This window comes from Lissotriton vulgaris, chromosome 11, assembly GCF_964263255.1.
Source record: "Lissotriton vulgaris chromosome 11, aLisVul1.2, whole genome shotgun sequence".
Taxonomy (NCBI): domain Eukaryota; kingdom Metazoa; phylum Chordata; class Amphibia; order Caudata; family Salamandridae; genus Lissotriton; species Lissotriton vulgaris.
In genome coordinates, this window is record NC_141699.1 from 611355588 (window position 1) to 611374464 (window position 18877).

An 18877-nucleotide genomic window follows, 5' to 3' on the forward strand; every position below is an offset into this window, starting at 1 on the left:
CTGGACCTGGAGGAGAGAGCTGGTGCCCTGGCAGAGAAAAGACTGGCCCTGGAAGTGATCAGGGCAAAGCTGGGCTTAGAGCCCAGGGAAGATTGAGGCAACAAAGTTGTAACTGGAGTTGATGGCGTTGGTGTCCCTGATGTCAGATCGCCTAAAGGGATTGTCCCTAGTTATGTCCAGGGGGATTACATAGACAAGTGGCTAGACTCGTACGAGCAAACTCTCAAAATGAGGAAGGTGGGTACACAACACTAGGGAACACAATTATGAGAGTAAGTGGCAGTAGTTGGTAGGGGCTGAATACTCATACAAGATGATTAGGTAGCAGAGTCCTGCCCACATATAAGGGCTCACTGGTTGAGCTCTTTGGTTTGACCCCTTACAAGTGTAGGCAGAAGCTTAGGACAACACAGAAGTGGACTTCACAGACATGGGTTGTCTTAGTTGACACTTAAGTTATGGCACTAGATGGTTGGGTCAAAGTCAACAAAGTAGCCACATTTGAAGGGTTCTACAATTTGTTTGCCAAGGAACACATTTTAACAGATTGTCACTCAGAGACGTTGCACCAGCATCTGGTAGACTCTAAGCTGTCTAGCCCCAGGCAATTTGGCATAGCAGCTCTTGAGTGGGTTCGTACCAGGGTCCCCAAGAAGTCCCTGGGAGTTGACCAGAAGAAAAGTAGATGGCCCCACTTCAGGGGAAATAGGGGGTAAAGATGCAAATGATAGCCCCAAAACATGCCTGGAGGAATCCGAGGGGAAGGGAAACCTGGGAAAGAAGTTTGACCCCTTAAACCCTGGGGTGTGTTTTAACTGCTATTTTCCAGGATACAAAAGGGTAGATTCAGTGTGCACCAAGAGGACGCCCACCCATGACTGTTCCAAAGGGCTGGCTTGTGGAGACATGGGGTGGGAGGTTGCCCTTAGAGATCCCAACGGGTACACAAAGGCCACCTTAGTGTCCATGGGTGAGGAGAACATTGAACGCGTGTGGTATGGCCTTCAAGTTCACCACTCCCTACCATCCCCAAGGTAATGGTCTAATTAAAAGATTCTGAACCACAATGAAAGGCGTGATCCTGGGGGTGCCCTTCTCCCATGCCTGCTATTCACCTACAGGGAGGTACCCCAAAAAAGGAGTTGGCTTTAGTACCTATGTGTTACTCTTTAGGTACCCTGTAAAGGGGTCCTCTAAGCTTGGTAAACAAGAGTTAAGAGAGACCCCTCAAGAAAGCAAAGCAGGACATAGTGAATTAGTTGCTTGACCTTCGCCCCAGGATGTCTGAGTACATGAAGACAAATCAAAATTTGATGGCCATCCAGGAGCTTGTGAAGCACTGGTATGACCAGAAGTACTTCATTTTCCAGCACCAGCCAGAGCAGTTGGTGCAGTTCTTGAAGCCTGGCGCACCCAGAGCACTGCAAGATAAGTGACTGGGCCATACCCCATCATACAGAAGAAGGGCAAAGTCACCTACTGGGTGGTCTTGGGTTCCTACAGGAACCCTCACAAGGGCATCCAGGTGAAGTCTCAACTTGCACCATGACAGTGCGGACATCACCATGTTAATGGTGACAGATAGAGGGGAGGAAGAGGAGTGAACCTCTCCTTGACCCCTTGTACTCTAATGGCCATAATGGAAGTGTGGAGGGAGTACTCTCTTCCACCTGAACAGACCTGTAACAAAGGGACTGCTATCTGTTATTGAGGCAGTTCGTTGGACTGCTTTCTCTGAACCCAGGTCTGACAACATGGTGTACCCATGATGACACCAGTAACCACTTCTGTAGTAGGGGATCTCTGTGTATAGTCATAATCTTGTGAATAGTCCCGCCCATGTGCGTGGACCCCGGCAATCAAAAATAATCTCTTAAGTTGTCAAATCATGCAGAAACTGCAAAGACATTTAAGAGAGAATTTAAAGACAAATAATGCAGCCTATATCCACAGGCTACACTGTCCAGTACTTCAACTAGAAATTCCACCAAACAACACCACACACAACACATCCTGCCCAGTTTCTACCATAGAGAAACTTGCCTCTACCAGTAAAAGACTCTGGAATGATAGAGAGGAAGGCATGGACAGACCATCCAGCTTGCACCTCAGTTTTTCTTCGGTTTGTAAACTCTGCTAGTTGTACAAATACAATAATCATTTAAAAACTCATTACTTATCCATAGTAGTGTAACGTGCCAATTGGCAGTTAAAGGAAGAGTCGCCCCAGCACGTAGAAATAACCTAGGGCGGTGTTATCCAGAATGTTTGATCTTGTGCATGTTTGCCAGACAGAGGCGTGTTTTGTCTTTGCCAGCGTGCATTGAGGGTCCCTGCTGCAACACACACACACATATGCAAATTAGCCATGCAGCGGCTCACAGCTGTCCTCTCAGAATCCAAGTGTTAACGATAAATGTTGCGTAACCGAGCTTTTACGTTGGAAGAGCAAAAGCTACCGATGAGTGGGCGAAAAGGACTACATTTGTATTTCAGGTTGTGTTGATGTGAGTGTACGTTTCATGCGATTCGGTTTAAAGTGAGCAGACAGAAGAATGTGCCTTTGTTTGAGAACAGTCCTGATAATGAAATCCTTCATGCATGACTGTTTGAACTAAAAAATAACATGTATTCACCAGAATGTCATACACGCTTGCAAGTCTACAGGCCTAGAAGCCGAACATCCCACACGCACTGTCTGACTGAGTAGGTAGGTGTGTTTCTGATGAATTTATTACGGTGTGTGTTTTTCAAATAGTGTGCGCAAAGGTGCACAGTTGATATGCAAAGCGCAGTCACATACAAAAGCCGATAATGCTTCGGCTGGTGTAATATTCTGTGTGTGCAGCGCAGCAACCGTCCTACGGCTCGTTAGTAAGGAATGGCGGTCCGTGCCGTTCCAAGTTGACAAACTGTGCTCTTCAGGGCTGCATGTGAGCGTGAACCAAGGACCCAGTTCAGCTGAAGGATTTTCTATCGTGCTAACTGTGAGCATTTAAAGACCAGAAGCGAGCAAAGAGAGATGGTATTAGAATGGGACTTTTTGTCGGAAGAGCACACACTTATAACTGCCAGTGTCTTTGGATACAGTGAAGTGGGCATAACAGGGGAGCAGCCTTAGCCAGTGGTGATCTGTTACAGGGCATGGCTGGGCTAAGGTGGTGAGGGGGGGGGGAATGCCAAGACGAGTGGGTAGCCCACCGCTGTAGGCATTATGTCTTGTCAGCACTGTGACTATTCATCTGATCTGGTGGAAAAGAACGAGGACAGGAAGCCAAAAAAAGGACTCTCTCAGTGCTTAGTATGAGCTGTTGGTTGCAGATTTGGGGACCAGCACTTATTTTTACTCATCAGACTTTGACCCAGAGCAAAAGTGGTCGAACAACATAAAGAGAAAGAGAAAAACTGAGTATAATGTCAGGAAGGTAGAAAACAGGACCCTGCAGGACTGAGATAAAAGGACAGGGAGTGTATGGTGGTGTATGAAAGAGCCATGGGGTGGAATCAAGATTACTCACCCTTGGTATTAATTACTCCTGACCTCAATAGCCCTAGCTGCGGGCTTATGACCAAAAGTTTGGGCTCGGTACTTATACTTTCACAAATACTGTGCCCTTTGCAAGGCTGGCCTGTGAGCAGTTTGGGGAGGTAATCAAACAACAAGGAGCTAAAAGGATGAATGTTTGCTCTCTTGACTATCCATTCCTGGTGCATCTGGTTATGCAAGTGTGGATGGGAGGCAGCAAGAAACATCTTGCACCCTTCTTCCCACCTGGGTTTGACGAATGACATCAGACTCTCTTTTCCTGCCTCACCAATGCACAGCTACATGCGACCAGGGTGTGTTTCTGCTATTTGTTGTCATTCTTAATATTTTATGATTACGTTTTTGTTTCCTCGGGCTGTCACCATCGGTATACTTTTATTTCGGCATTTTCTTTAAACACATGGACACATTAACCCAATTATGCATGATTAAGATCTTGCAAGTCACCAAAGAGTACCCAGACCTACAGGCGACGGTGTAACTCAGTACAGGAAGCCCGGATCTTCAATCGGAGAACGGGCCCCGCATCAGCAGCAGCACCGCAACTGATTCCCACCACCGTGGGACAGGATAGTTAGCAGGATCAATGCGGAGGATCGGAGGGTCTTCGGAGCTCCGAGCTCACGCGGCCATCTTGGTTGCCCGCGAAGCTCCTCCTCGCCAGTGTGGGATTTAATGAAAAATTCACTCAGAGGGTATCTTAGAGATGCCCCTTGAAAAACGACCAGCCTCTGTTGGGTTCCCTGACTTTTGCACACCAGCCTGCTACCACGAGGCATGCTTCTGGACCCCTGGAGTGGGAGCGTTCGCTCCCTGAGCCCAGAAACAAAGCCTGTCATGGGAGGAGGTGGTCACATCTCCCCAGGCCAGGAAAAGCAATCTGTGGCAAGGGAGCTTCAAATTCCTTCCTGCCTTTGTAACGCAACCCACAGCCTCTCCTGCTATCAGGAGCAGGCCCCCTTCCCTTCTCCCCTCCTTTTCGGCAGGAAGACAGGCGAGAAAAATTAGCACAGCCCAGATGTGCCCACCTCTGCCAACCCCTCCCCTCAGGTGGGGAAGGCGAGGTGAAGCCCATTCTTCAGTGCCCGCTATCTTGCAAATGGCAGGCACTCCAATCAGGATTAGGGTTTGTGCCCACTCCTCCACGTGGGGTGCGTACACCAAGCGTATACTCACCCTAAGGTCAGCAGCCCATTGGCTACTGACCTATAGACCCCTAAAGCACCCCCTAAATATAGTATTTAGGAACAGCCCTGAACTAAGAAGACAGATTCCCGCAACCTATGAAGAAGAACGAAAGAAGACATCCAGTAGAGGAGACTGCAGAGAAGAACTCACTTGGCCCCAGCCTGTCTGCAGTCTCCAGAGATCCTGCGCCAAAATTCGCCTTGTCATGCAGCCAGCGACCTCCAGAACCCCTGGGAGGATTGACTGCCTTCAATAAAGACCGGAGTTCCTGTGAACAGAAGCTCTGTTAAAAAGAAACGGGCAAGAAAGACTCCGAGCCTGCTGAGGACAAAGAAACATAACGCCTGGAACCACCACTGCACCCGACGCCTACAGACCGAATCCGGGTGGCTCAGCGAGGTCCCCTAGCGCTCCAGAGTCTTAGTCTTCCATGGGTTAACCCATCTAGGACTCCCCTACGTCGCCTGAAGCCTCTGCACGGAGACCTCCCCCCGCCCCCCCCCAACCATGAATGACCCGGTAAGGTGAAATCTGATCTCAAAAGACACCCCTGCGCCCTGGAGAGGCGAACCAGAAGTGGACCTACCTCCCCGAGCCCTCAACTTACCTGCCCAGCTGTTGGTTTCTCTAGGAAGTCTTCTTGGACCAAGCCTGGAGCCAAAATCCAAAGCCGACAACTCCCATAGAAAACAACAAGGCACCCAGCACCGAAACAGCACTCTGCACCCGGCCGCCCCTGTGCTGCAGTGGGTGCACATTGTGTGCTAAATTGGATCCCACTTGGCACTGAGCTTAAGTCCAGGAGCTTTGCTCCCACAATCCTGTGTCCTGCTCGTGAGCAGCAACCAACTGGAGGCCCTCTATCCACCATTGGATAACATTGAGTCTCAGCACCCAGACACCCTAGTGCCGCTGAGTGCACTTTGAGAGTACATCCTTGAACCAGGGGGAAACCCTTGTTCTAACCCCAGAAAACCAACTTCATAACCTAAGTACTTACCTGTAAACCGATAACTCCATTTCCTCCCATAGGATTGCATTGACTGCTTTTCTTTGAAAATTGTCCTAGAAGTGTGGAGTTGGTTTGTATGGAACGCTAAGAAACTGCAAATATACGAAAACTGTTTTACTTATCTTTTCTCTAGGAAATGTCCCAGTGTGATCTCTAGGCATATCACACTGAGTAGAACAAGTAACCTAAAACGTAATCTAACAGTAATTTCATCTGTATTCGAAATGTTTGAAAACCTATTACAAAGTAATTTTCATTCAGCTTGCTCGCATTGTTGAACCTACCTTGAAAAGTAGCATTTACACTTACCTGTGCCAGGTTTGCTTGGTTCTAGAAAATAAAAATAACTAATATTTGTATAAAAACAAATTGGTCTGAGTACAGTCTTTTAATGTGTAACATAATTTCTTGACTGAGTGTGTACAGTAAATGCTTAACACTACCCTCTGATAAAGCCTTACTGCTCGCCCATACTATCACAGATGGAGAGTAAGGTACCATCTGCTTTTACCTCTTCCTACCTTTCGGGTTCCACTGGACTCTGTGCACACTATACCTTACTTTGGTATAGTTTATACAAAGCCATCTTCCTACAACCGTCTGCGCACAAATTCTCAAGAACCGAAAAACCACCAGACATCAGCACTGAAAAAATCAGATTTGAAGCTGAAACTCTCTGCCCCAAAAATCTGAGTGCCGCAACCAGCATCGGAGCATAAAAAACATGCTGTTTCGAAACCTTCTTTAGAAATGGTAGAACCTGTGGTAGAGAGACTTCACCAAGAATTGGACTCGCTAACAAAACATCTGGTTATTCACTGAGGCACAGTGGTTTACATTTCCGGACCCCCTCATTCAGGGGTGCAACCTGCTTAAAGACAGTTGTCTTTTGAGGAAGCCATAAATCTACCTGTGCCTCTTCCTCCAAAGAAGAACAAGCATTTACAATGCAATAGGTCTCGCAGCATTAAAGTTTGAGTTATTGGCATTGTGTATGACAATGCCAATAGTTATAACTTTTGCAAATGTGACACTTATAGCATTTGTAATGCAATATGTGTTGTATTTACGTGATTTAGATGTCCTGATATTCCAAATAACAATGGCTTTTAATTTTTCAAATAATTAATACTTAAATAAAAGTTATTGTAATTGAGTCGGTGGAAGGGTGAAGCTACTGCGGTTTGTGACTAATAAATTCCGAATTCAAGCTAGGAGAATTGAATATAAGCGCCTGATTAATTGTGCTAAGGCAGAATGGGACCATGATAAATGGGTAAATTTAACCGCTGCACTTGCAACCAGAGAATCCCGTAAATTTTGGTCAATTGTGAACACAGGGTCAGGAGAGCCATTACCGGCCGTCGAAGCAAATATAGCAGCACGGCACTGCATAGGGCCCAAGGCAAAGACACAGTCAGCAAGTGTTTGGAGGAGTAGCTGGTTATTAAGAGCGAAAGTGGAATGTTACTGCATCATAATGCAGTATTTTTTTAAGTGCAGAGTTTTCTAATTGGAGCATTGGTGAGGCAGTCCTGTTTGATACAGATGAAATTCTAACCTTGGTGCATACTTTAAGAAAGCTGCTACCTTTTGTTGTTTTTTATATAGCGTTAACTCGACCAGAAGGTGTTGGGGCGCTTTAAATGAGCACCAGTCACGTTACACAAGGACACATTCATTATTGGTACGCACGGGGAGCTTAAGTGATTTCCCCAGGATCACAGGATGTTGAGCCAAGGCTCGAACCTTGTTCCCCAGCTCCAGGTCACATGGGCACCTTGTGGCTTTCGCAACCTTTAGTGCACGGATATGTGAAAGGCTCTGTGTTAGAAAAGCATCAATGCAAGGACATATATGAGAATTTGAGGACTTAAAAGCCTTCATGTATTTGAAGCACTTTCCTCCTTGAAAAGCAGAGCATTATCTATGTGCTCAAAATGCTGAGATTCACAATAATTATTTTATAGGTTGCATAAACAAACTACTTGTCGCATATACAACTGTGCCTAACTTTTTGGTGAAGTAACCGAAACACCATCATAACAAAATCCATTAGTAAAGTGTAAATATCGGCAATTTGGAAATGAAGGAGGTTTATGCAATTTTATTTGAAACAACAATACAATATGCTACTAATCTGAAATGTCCACATAGTAAACCCACACAACATTTTGTGCTATCATATTTTAAAACTGTTCAATCCATCCCTGCCGAGTAAGATTCTCGCATGAATCACCGCAGGAACGTCCTTTCCCAACAGCAAATCAGGAAAACAATAAGAAGAAAGAGAGGGGGCTCGTTGTCATCAACAAACACTGATGCACCAAGTGCCCCAAAAAGGACCGTCAACAGGAGCGTCCGCTGCCTGAAAGCTGCAAAAACTGCATGAACAAAGAGAGTAATTCCAAGTAGACCACGGCAGACAGGTCAGCAGCTCCAATCAAGGAAAGCCCCCTTATAAGGAGTATACCTTTGTGTCCTGTGGTCTTTAACCCCTTAAGTGCTGCTGACGGCCAACGGTCGTCAGCAGCGCTACCTCCCCAGTGCTGCGCACGACCATTGGACGTCCATTCAGCACTGGTTCCAATGGACAGCGCAGCACTGGGGAGGAATGTTTACACGCAGCTAAGGTGTTAAAATCCAGCACATTCTATTACAATCAGTGGTTTAGCACCAAACATTTTCAAATTATAACAAAGCAGGTGCACAAGTAACATCGAAGTGGTAATCCAAGAGGGGTGAGTCTAGTACCAAAAAATGGACACTGACTAAAACAAGAATTTCTGCAACACAAGCTAACATAATCAAATACCACCACACTAACTACTACTGGGAGAGAGCAAGTGGGAAATAATTTATATTTTACTCTCTTGTGGAGGGCTTTAAAAGGTATATACAATTGTATGTGGGTGTCACCGGTGCAAAAGAATAACCAGACATTAAGGAGTTAGTAAAAACACGAGTGTAAGAACAGTTCTTATGAAATAATGTGTGAGGTGTGAGGGGCAGGGAGCGGCTGCCAATAGCGCCAAGATATATGTGAGGGTATATGGGGAGGAGGTATCATAGAAAGGTCGGCTAAAACGTAAACTACGGGATAGTAAGAGTGCTACAAATGCGGTAGTCGACTATGGGAGGGCACCAGTGGGAACAAATGTAGTGTTGCAAATACATGGAAGAGGTGGATTGGTGGCATCCACTCGTGTGCACTGAGAGTGGAGCATACTGCAACTACTGAAGCTGCAGCAAGTTAAAGGACATTCACAAAAGAAGCGGAGTAAATCCCAGACAATGAAATGTGGGGACACCCAGAGACCCATTAGAAGACATACTCACTGAAATGCATACAATTAAGGAAAGAGATACAACAGCCACATACATTGTAGAATGTTTTATATAGCGCAAACTCCACCTGAAGGTATTAAAGTGGTTTACGTGGGCACCAGTTACATAACACAAGGACACATTCATTTTTGATAGGTATGGGGAGATAAAATGATTGACTCCGAAAGTAAAATCTTCAAATACCCAAGAGGGAATACTAAGGGACAGCGATGACAGATAATACATTGTTTCCACAGAGACTTGTGTGGAGTGCTATCCATGGGCACTGCCCCCTCCCACAAACATACACATTCTGGCCAGTAGGGGAGCTTGTTTTAGACCCAGTCCTTTGACCCCTTGCCTACCTCTTCCTGCCAGGTCCATCCTGTGACCTCCACACGCAGTCAGGCAGTCTGCTTGTGCGTCCACCTAACACACTGGGGGACAGAAGTGGCCCGCACACCCACTGTCTCAAAGAGCCAGGGCCACAAACACAGATTTGATGCTTTCCTGGGTGGCTGACACTGTTCTGACTAAGGTGCTCACAGGTCACCGATGCTCTGAGTGTCACGCTGGGCCCCGGGTAAGCTTCTCCTCCACACCAGAAGTCAGTAGGATGGGGGACCTCCAGGAGCCACACCTCTTGGCTCTCACTACCCTCCTCCTTGCCCCCTGGGCGTTGGGCTCAGTGGAGGATGGCTACAGCAGCTGGTAGTAGTGGCAGTCACACTCGTCCTCTGGGTCATAAGGTGGCGCCAGAATGTCGAGGACAGCAGCAGGCCCGTCCAGAGCGCTGATCTGGTGCAGGTTGGCCCTGTGCGGGCTGAGCAGGCAGGGAGCGCTGGTGGGGCCAAACTGGCCGAATGATAGGCACGGGGCTCGGCGCAGCGCGTCTCTCTGAAAGGGCTGGAGGGGCGGGTTGAATGGGGGGGCGACATGGCCCCGGGTACCTCCTGCAGCCGGTCGAAGCCACAGATGCTGAGGGTGCCATAGATCACCCTCATCATGCCGCAGATGCCCAGGTGGTCGTGCAGCGGGATATACGCCTACCCGCTCTGCAGCAGGAAGACGCCCATGCTGAAACTCCATCTCGCAGATGTTCATGTAGGCGAAGAACGGGCTGTGTGGAGCGGCTGTCGGTGCACCGCCCTTGCAGCCCCGCAGCGTGATATTCAGGTCCTCGACCCACAATTCGTTCACTAGGTTCTTGAGCTGGTTCAGGTTGTAGGAGAAGGTCTTGCTACTACCTATGGAGGCTGCAGCTGTGGCACGAGGGAAGGTGAGCCAGGGTTGACGTGCGATCTTCTGGATGAGGGAGTCCATGTTATCCCGTGGCATCTTCCTCGTCTTCCTACGAATCGGCGCTGGCCTGAACTTCTGTGGCCTCGCGAGGTGGTTGCCGCGGTCAAGCTAACACATTGCAGGCACAAGCTGATCCCAGAAACCTTCAATCCTTACCGGATCTATTGACGTTAATGGCAAACTCCTTCAACCAGAACTCGGTGAGTTTTGTAGTACGGGCCATGAAGTTAAGCCTGCAATAGCGGCATTGCCCCGCTGCACTTTCAAAGTGAAAGTGGCCATGCACGCCCAATAAAAGCATTTTGCCAATCACGAGCCATCATATGACTATAAACACAACCCACCTACGTCACACCTGCAACGTGCATTCCAGGAAACACAATAAAACAACCTCTTCCTCCTCGCCCCCTCCTCCCGGCAGGCGCTGGAACGCAAATTGAAAAATTGCAATTTTTAAATGGAAGACTTTGGCAATTACTTTTTTGGCACTTACTAGATACAAACTGAATGTCCCATTCTTCCGACAACACGTGTCTGTGGAAAGGCCAGATCTGAGGCTTGCATCATGAGTTCGTATGTGGAGACTGCAGGCAGCTTATAAAAGAAGACGTGAGCGAAACCGAAACCTTCCGTGGGGCGGGACTTCCGTCTTCGGAAGCCCGCGCACGCGCCCCCGGAGTGCCACGGAGAGAAGCAGTGCTGGTGACGCGGGGCTCCCATGCCCGAGGGAGAGCCCCTCGGAGTCTGCAGAAGTCCAGAATGTCGGTAAGTGGGGCTTAGTTGGAGGGGGGAGGGGGGTGCGCTTGTGTGTGTGTGTGCGTGCTTGTGTGTGTATGTGTGCGGCGGGGGGGCATGCAGAAGTCCAGAATGCCGGTAAGTGGGGCTTAGTTGGGGAGGGGGGGTGCGCTTGTGTGTGTGTGCGCGCGCTTGTGTGTGTATGTGTGCGGCGGCGTGTGTGCGGCGGCGGGGGTCTCTGTATGTGTGTGTGCGTGTCTGTAGGTGCGCTCGTGTGTGTTTGTCTCTGTTTGTGCGCATGCGTGCAGGGGGAGGTGTGGCTGTGTGGTACAGCTTTCCAGGAGAGGAGACAGGAGCTGGCCACAGCGAGCGCGTTCGCGTGCGCATGGCCCGCTCAACTCCAAGCGTACGGCCAGCTCCTGTCCCCTCTCCTGCGCTTTGCGCGGTTCAACGCCACAAGACCTAAAAAGGAGGAAAAAGCCAATAGTTGATTGCACACCACTTCACCACTGCTGTCTCCTGTGCACACCCCTTTTCCACAACTCTCTCCAGTTCACACTGAGACACACACTACAGAGGGTTCCATTCTGTATAGGGGATGGGGGTGATGGAGATCATTATTCTCATCCACCTCAAGATGATCTTTGGAATACTTACAATACAGATCCAGATTATAACACTAGTCCAGCTTTGTATCCACCTAGACCTTCCCCTCCCTCTGACACAACAACCTGTCATGATCTGATAGGTAGGGCATCCGTGTGCCATAAAGTGCCTCTACACACTTAGCCATTAGAAGAGAATTTTTATTTGAAATGCAAGTCTAATCTGCGCTCAGCTCAGTATTTACCAATGCTAAAAGGTATACTCAGGCACACACAGGACATATTTAATGACCCCGTCAGGTTTGAAAAAACGTACAAACCCTCACTTATCGACCCAACGTACATCAAGGGTCAGCTTACACCTGACTGACTGGTAGTGGTCACAGCTTGTAAAAGAGCAAATTCTCAAACGACTGGTGACTCTCCACCACCAGACAAAAGAGTAAAAAGATAGATGCAGCGGGTAAGAGAATAGCTGCACAATCTTCCAACGACAGGAAAATTGCAGACTCATCTGGTCTTTTATCCCGTTATGACTGAACATACAGGGATGAAATGGAGACAAGATTCACCAGCATCTCCCAGAAGAATTCAAGATGCAGTCATATCAGATCACCTCAGAGGGCAAGGTCATTTCAAACCCCACCATACGGTCTGTTATTGATGTGGACACAGCTGCAAGGGGCATTAATTCTGGTATCTTAATGAGACGCCATGCCTGGCTAAGGCTGTCGGGTTTTAAACCTGAAGTACAGCAGAAGCTGTTAGCTCTCCCCTTTGATGGGCGAACATCTTTTTTGCTCTGTTAGACACCCTTTTGGAGAAAATCAATAAATATAAGACCGTGAAGGCAATTAGGAGGGCTACAAACTCCATCACAACATGGATCCTTTTGCTGCTCATCTTATTGTAGACTATCCAAAGTACCTTACCCTGAGACCTCCACTACAAACCATAAGACACACCCAAGCATCCTCTCCCAAAGGACATTACAAAAGCTCCTACAGGGCAACAACTCAGGAGGCAGGGGTTCTTTAGCAAGCCTATTGCAAGCACCTCTAAAACTTGACGTACCTGCTATTTTCCCGATCACACAACACCTGTACGGGGTCGACTTCAACAGTTCTTTCCCGCATGGGGGAACATCAACTCTGACCAGTTTGTGTTTGATATTAACCAACATGTTCTTACCTCAGGCTCACACCCACACCTCCAGACATTCCAAAAGGCTTTCCACAGACCATCAACAGCTGCTCAGACAGAAAGTCCAAGCTCTCCCTCAAAAAGGAGCAATAGAACTTGTCTCATTACAACAACAAGGAACGGAGGTCTGTTCACTTTACTTCGTAATAACCCAAAAATACAAGTCTCTAATAATCCTGGACATAAGACACCTAAGCAGCTACATTCTATCAGAGCATTTTCACATGTTCACTCTGCAGGATGTCATCCCTCTACTTCTACAAGGGGACTTCATGGCAGCATGGGACCTCAAAGACTCCTACTTCCACGTACCAATTCACCCAGCACATCGCAAAGATCTCAGTTTTTTGTTGGGGTCACTGCAGCTCTAAGAGTATTCACCTAAAGCCCAACGGTAGTAGCAGCTCATTTACGAAGGCAAAACATACATGTGCTCCCTTATCTAGATGACTGGCTTATCAAAAGCACAGACTATCAGAGCTGTTTTCAACACACTCAAGCAACAATAAACCTACTTCACAAATTAGGTTTCACCATCAATGCAGCCAAGTCTCATCTGCCATCCCTTCGAATGCAGCCTTACCTGAGAGCCATCCTCAACCTACACAAAGGAATAGCTTACCCAAATACAGCAAGGATTCAATCCTTCCAAACACTAACCCTACAATTTTAACCTCACAAGCGTATAGCAGTGAGACAGATTATGTCTATCCTAGGAACTATGGCATCATGTATTGCAATAGTACCTCATGCCAGACTCAATATGCGTCCATTGCAAAAATGCTTATTGCATCAATGGTCTCAAGTGGATGATCAGCTGGAGAATCTAGTGTAGATCAACCATCAAGCTTGCCTTTTCTGCAAAGGTGGAACTCCCACAATCTTCTAAAGGGGCAGCCTTTTCTAGACATAGTATCAAGAGAGCTATAACAACGGATGCTTTGCTTACGGATTGGGGAGCGCACTCACAGGAGCTAACTGCGCAAGGTCACAGGACACCCAGCCAAACTCCTCTCCTCGTCATTCATCTAGATCTGCTAGCTGTTCATCTACCGCAAATGGCATTCCTTCCTCACCTCAAAGGCAATGTGATTCTTATCAAAACAGACAACATGACTACCATGTCGTATCTGAAAAAACAGGGGCTCAACAGATCACTTCAGCTATCTCAACGAGCCCATGCCATCTGGAGGCCTGCTACCCAGCACAAAATTCACCTCTTAGCAGAGTACATAATGGTTGGACATCATTTTGCAGATCTCAGCAGTAGACAGCAACAAGTGGGAGCTCAACCCACTAGTCCTCTACCCATTCTTTCACCAGTGGGGTGACCCAGACCTAGACCTCTTCGCCAGAGCAGAAATCAGCAAATGCCCACATTTCACCTCCAGGTACCAATACCCTCAGTCCAAGGAATGAATGAATGAATGAATGAATGAATGAATGAAAATTGCACTTGTATAGCGCTAAACTACCCGGAGGCCTCGTAGCGCTTGTGACTGAATTTGCTTAACGCGGGCTCAGGGCAGGTCAGCAGAATTTGGCATAAAAGTGTGTTTTCAAGGCTTTCCTGAAGGACAGGTGGTTACTGTTGCCTCGAAGGGATAGAGGGAGGGTGTTCCAGAGTTTGGCCGCAGTATGGGAGAAAGAGCGGCCTCCCCATCGAGCTTTCCTGACTCTGGCGGAAGTGGCCAGCCGGAGGGTGCAGGAGCGGAGGGAACGGGACGGGACGTAGGGAGTAGCCAAGGGATGCAGAATGGCGGGACCTGTGCGATGAAAGGCTTTGTGTAGGATACACATAGCCTTAAAATGTACTCTTGCCACTATAGGGAGCCAGTGAAGCTCCCTTAGGGCATTCTTCGCTGACTGCCAGCGAGGGAGGTTATAGAGTAGGCGGGCCGCACTATTTTGTGTGACTTGGAGCTTCTGGGTGGCAAATGTCGGAGCTCCCATGTAGAGGGCATTCCCGTAATCCAGGCGGGAGAGTATAAGGGCCTGGACCAGGATCCTCCTTGCCTGGAATGGGAGCAGAGGGAGCACCTTCTGCAACATCCTCATAAGCCCAAAGCAGGTGGCGGCGGTCTTTGTGGCTTGGACTGAAAAGTCCAAAGCTTTATCGAACCAGATCCCGAGGCTTTTTATTTGGGACTTGGGAACGGGGGGCAGGCCCAAACATGGTGGCCAGATGGATGCAAGAACAGAGGGAGAAGGATTGCCCAATAGGATGACGTCTGTCTTCTCCCCGTTAAGTTTTAAGCAGGAAGATTGCATCCATCTGGCAACAGCCTCCAGACAGGGGCCTAAGGTGTGGGACGATCCCTCAGAGTGGTCTAGAGAGACCACCAGTTGGGTATCGTCCGCGTAGGTGACGATACGCACACCGAAGGGATGGACTATCCTGTCTAGGGGTTCCATGTAGGCATTAAACAGGGTAGGGCTCAGGGAGGAGCCCTGAGGGACCCCACACCTGAGTGGGTGTTTAGGAGACACCGCCTCGCCCTCAAAGACCTGGAAGAAACGGTCAGCCAGGAAGGATGTCAGCCATTCCAGGGCCGCGCCCGACACGCCCATGTCCGCCAGTCGTTGTAATAGCGTGACATGGTTCACATGTCGAACGCGGCGCTGAGATCTAAAAGGATGATGGCGACGATGGCGACAAGGGCAATGCATGAGTTGGTCAAGGATATTTGCTTATGCTTTTCCACATCTCCCACTACTTCGGTATGTCGTTTGCAAACTACGGCAAATTTCTCTGACCCATATCCTAGGGGTTCCCACATGGGCCAGACCACAATGGTTCACCAACCTATTAGAAATCTCTGTGGTTCCATACCAGGTACTTCCCAACTGGACCTTCTAACACAAAACCAGGACCTCTCTCCTGTCGGAAAATTTCAGAGCTAGAAGTTCATCACTACGCAAAGTACTGCACTGTCTCTTCTCAAGATTTTTACTAACCAGTTCTTTTGGGTAACCTTTACGGTTGGAGCGGATTTTGCCACAAGCAGCAGTGTCCACTTTGAACAATTCCCTGAACAGTGGCACGCCCGTGTAATAGTTATGTACATATAAATGATGACCTTTGTTAAAAAGTCCTCTACCAAGTTCCCACACAATTTGTTCTGTAACTCCAAAGAAGGACGGATAACGCGGGGTTTCAATATTGGAATTTCTACCGGTATAGACTTTGAAATTATAAACATATCCAGTACTACTCTCAGACAGCATATGCATCTTAATTCCATAACGTGCCCTCTTGCTAGGAATGTACTGCCTAAAAATAGTCTGCCCTTGAACAGGGCCAAAGTCTCATCCACAGCTATTTCTTTCCCTGCCACATAGATCTCTGAAAATTGATCTACAAAGTAATCAAGGACAAACTGAACCTTAAACAGACTGTCACAATCAAAATGATCTCATGGCAAAGCTAAAGCATTATCAACAAAATGCAACAGCCGAAGAAGTAATTATGTGGTATTGAGTGTAGTGTAATTATATGGCGTGGGATTTTGTGTCATGGAGTGTAATTATGTGGAGTGGTAGTGTGTTGTGGAGTGAAATTATGTGGTGTGGTGTTAAATAAATTATGCAAGTGAGCAGATAACAGCCCAGGTCACTATTGTGTGTGAGATCTGGGCACTATTGAGCTCCTGCTATCTGAATGCAAGAGCGTTTTTGGTCAGAATGCTGCACTTCGAGAGCGCACACAAGCCCTGCCATGAGAAATAAAGAAATATTGCACTTAGAAGAGGCTTAGTGTCGGCGTACAGCGTCGTTTAAAATATAATAACCATCAAAAAGACTTGGCGAGAAAAAGAAGGAAACTCTGTTTGTGTAAATGAGATCCGAGGAAAGCAGAGATGGAAAGACAACCTCTAGAGACATGGCCACAAGACTGTTTCCAGTGATAAGCTGTCACCTTGAGATAAGATGAGAGCCCTGGGGAAGGAGAAGAACAGGGCAAGCAGCCACACGTACGCAGGGGGGAGTAAGAGACAGCGGAAGGAGGGTGATTGGGGGATGGTACAAGGAAAAAATGCAGAATGGGGAGAGCAGTTTCACAGCACATGCAAAATAAGGGGATGGGCAATAGAAGGGGGAGGGAAGGAGAAATCGAAGCCCCATGACGGTCGGAGGACGGGGCAAGCAGCCCGGGAGCAGTGGGTTTCAGCGCAAAAGTGGACATGCATGATCACATGTTTGTATACTGTACATATTTCAAAATGCTGTAATCATTTTAGAAAAATATATTTTGTAAGTATGCTCTCCAAGTCCCTCGACTGCTGCAGGCGACGGTAGTGGCCATCTTCCGATGGGTAGTTTCTAAAACATGAACCCGGAGAGATACTCCAATATAGTCTATATAAGATGTTCACTATTATATTGACATCAGTTAATACCAAAAAATACAATTAGCAGATCATTATTTGACGTATACTAATGTGGGGTGTACGTGACTATCCTTATTAACAAGAAGGGGTGCTGAAACAGAACTTGAAACCAACCGGATTGCAGTGCTGGAAGGTATTGTTGAGCTGGAATCAGGTTCCGGCACAACCCCACCAAATTGTCCCTCCACTGTCCCAAGACAACCCCAAATGCTGACCCTAGCATACCAGCCCATTCCCTACAGCCTAGGTCATCATTTTTTATTCACTGGGCCTTTGCCATAAATGTGACACCGGTGAGTTACCACCTGACCTGTTGGTATCAGTTTATCGTTGTTCGCGTACATCAGTGAGGATTTCTATAACATTATGCTGTATATCTCGATTTTCTATCATTTTAAATAATATTGACATCTGGTAGAGTACTTGTAAATCTGTGATGTAGTCCTTCCTTTATTACCGCAGCCAAAACTAACACCAGATGAACACAAGGTTCATGACCATGTGCGCGCACACAACGTATACGATGGTAACATGTTTAGCACAGAGCTGCCTAGCTTTCAAGAAGTGCATTTTCAATATACGAGTCACTGGGTTGTTGGCATCACGTTGTGTTTTAGGTTGTTCGAGATAATATAGGCCATGTTTTGCATTATTATATTTCACATATGATATACGTGGGAGGAAGATTCCACGTTGTATGGATTTTTAATAGTACTTCTGAATGAAACAGCTGCTAAGTGATGGAGCACCACCATCTTGATATACGGAGAAGCTAAGCAGCTGCTACCATCCAGCTGATCTCCCTTTTTAGTGTCTCACCGGTAATCTTGTGAAGGTTTGAAATAACTATTCATTATAGATTTGATCACCTTCTGATGGCTCCTTTTTCGTGCCTTCGCAACCTTTCCAATGACAGTACATCTCTATTATAAAGCACCAGCCTCCTGTGAGAAATAATATGACCGGTTCTGCAATGCCTGTCGCCTCTTTCTCTGATGTCTCATTAGCTTTACTACCTAAGAGAGCATGAACCTGCAGGGATGATAAACCATTTTGAGATTACTTATGTAATTAAAGACTTTAGTGTGTTACCATCTATGGAAAAAGAGGGCCCGATTCACGGAACTAACTTAAGACAAAATCCTAAACTTACTACCATTTTGGTATTCACAGAAGGCACTTACTCATTTCGGTATTCATAGAAGTTAGGAGTCCTAACTTCTGCAGGGGGTTGACTGCTTACGGAGGTTGGTGTTACATATGGTAATAAAGTATCTTAGAGGCATATGAGCTGTAGATCATGTACGTTAGCATAGATCGTCATCTGGTGTTGGGCTCGGATGTTTGCACTTTTTTTTCCAAAGAAGTCTGTAGTTACGAGGTAGCTGACTCCTTCTTTTGGTGGTAGTGCGCATGGGCACTGGCTCCATCCTCAGATTGTTTTTTCTGCCATCGGGTTCGGATGTGTATTTCTGCGCTCCGGTTCTGATTTGTTCTCGAACGCCTTTGACGCGCAGTCCTCTACCTTTGACGGTACTGTCTTTGATTGCGCTTTCCCATTCGTCGC

The 18877-nt window shown here is 47.3% G+C and overlaps 1 protein-coding gene and 1 pseudogene across 3 annotated transcripts in view; one reads left to right on the forward strand and one right to left on the reverse strand.

Moving 5' to 3' along the window:
* Positions 1 to 18877, forward strand: part of U2SURP (U2 snRNP associated SURP domain containing) — an 835376-nt gene that overhangs the window by 542563 nt on the left and 273936 nt on the right. The window lies entirely within an intron of this gene.
* Positions 9436 to 10412, reverse strand: LOC147683235 (2-aminoethanethiol dioxygenase-like; annotated as a pseudogene).